Raw genomic sequence first — 908 nt, 5'->3', positions numbered from 1 at the left:
GGGGGGGGGGTGGGGCGGTGACGGAGGCGGTGAGGTATTCTGAATGTGCGGTTTGGTCCGCGTTGTGGTGGAGCAGCAGTCGAGGTTAAACCTGTCCAAGGCAGCGTCAGTGTTTGAAATGGGCCCAGTCCAGCAGACTGGGCCGAGAGGGGAGGAAGGAAGGGAAGGAGGAAGGGAGGGAGGCCCTTTGTCTATTCAAGCAGACAGATGGGTCCCAGCAGTCACTGTATATGTGTGAGAGAGAGAGAAAGTGTTTCGCAATGCGAAGGCACTGAGAGCAGGTGCACCGCCTCACATACAGACACCCTCTAATCCCTCGTCTGTCTCCCAGACTCCCCCCCCCTCTCTCCCTCTCTCAGGCCAAGACGGGACACACTGCCGAGCTCAAACTCCCTCAGGATGGAGGTTGAACTTTTGAAGACCTTATCCACACGTTTCAAACAACACTGCTGCTCCCTCCTCGAGAGGGCTTCTGCCCCGGACTGAGAAAATCTACAGTGCAGTTATCAATGTGTGTCCTTAATGTGCTTGTGTATATCCCATGTTCATATTAATGTTGTGTGCATTGTTTAAAGGAATAGCTCATTTGATTTCTTTGACGAGAAGGTCGATACCGCTCTCATGTGTGTACACGTAATATGATTGGGAGCTGATTAGCTTAGCGTAGCACAAAGACTGCAAACACAGGGAAACAGCTAGCCTGCCTCTGTCCAAAGGTAACAAAACATGCATCACCTCAGGGAATTACGTTGTTTTTTTTAACATTTAGATTGAACCGACCCTTAAAAGTAAAGGGTTGAATCAGGCGCCCAGATGTATTCTAAATCCAGGTCCATGATTCAGATACAAACATCAATTCACTCTCAGCTCACTTGATTTTACAGAAGCCCTGAGAAGCAAGTGATATA

Source organism: Anarrhichthys ocellatus, unplaced genomic scaffold, assembly GCF_004355925.1.
Source record: "Anarrhichthys ocellatus isolate YVR2014 unplaced genomic scaffold, GSC_Weel_1.0 scaffold1766, whole genome shotgun sequence".
NCBI lineage: Eukaryota > Metazoa > Chordata > Actinopteri > Perciformes > Anarhichadidae > Anarrhichthys > Anarrhichthys ocellatus.
The sequence above is the reverse complement of the archived record's forward strand: the minus strand, read 5'-3'. Positions refer to the sequence as shown.